The 386-nt window shown below is 55.4% G+C and overlaps 1 protein-coding gene across 1 annotated transcript in view; it reads left to right on the top strand.

Annotated features, from left to right (window-relative positions):
- NPAS1 (neuronal PAS domain protein 1) overlaps positions 1-386 on the top strand; it is a 16461-nt gene that overhangs the window by 985 nt on the left and 15090 nt on the right. The gene's annotated exons all lie outside the window — the stretch shown is intronic.

The following is a 386-nucleotide window of genomic DNA, read 5'->3' on the forward strand; positions in this document are numbered from 1 at the left end:
CTAGGTGAGTGCGCATGCGCGGGGGCGGGGTCCTGGCGCGCTCCCCCGGGGCAGGGGACTCGGGGTCTGAGCTGCGTGCTAGCTGTGGCCAGGTTCCTCCACCCTAAAGGAAAGGAGTACAGAATTTGGAGTCAGACCTTTTGTGTGTTGCTATCAGACGGCTTCTGCTGTCCAGGCCTCAGTTTATTCATCTGTAAAATGGGCTCACCAGGTAGGGACGGTTTCATGAATTCTGCCCTGGCCATACCAGGGGTCATGCCACTAGTAAGGGCTATTATTTTTATTAGAGGAAATGATTCATGATTCTCACAAAGGAGACCCGCAGCTGCATGAGTGGGACAGAGAGGACCCAGCCCGGGCCTCCCATCCGCTAATGAGCAAGAAAC

This window comes from Bison bison, unplaced genomic scaffold (genome assembly GCF_000754665.1).
Source record: "Bison bison bison isolate TAMUID 2011002044 unplaced genomic scaffold, Bison_UMD1.0 scf7180017864313, whole genome shotgun sequence".
In the NCBI taxonomy this organism is placed as follows: domain Eukaryota; kingdom Metazoa; phylum Chordata; class Mammalia; order Artiodactyla; family Bovidae; genus Bison; species Bison bison.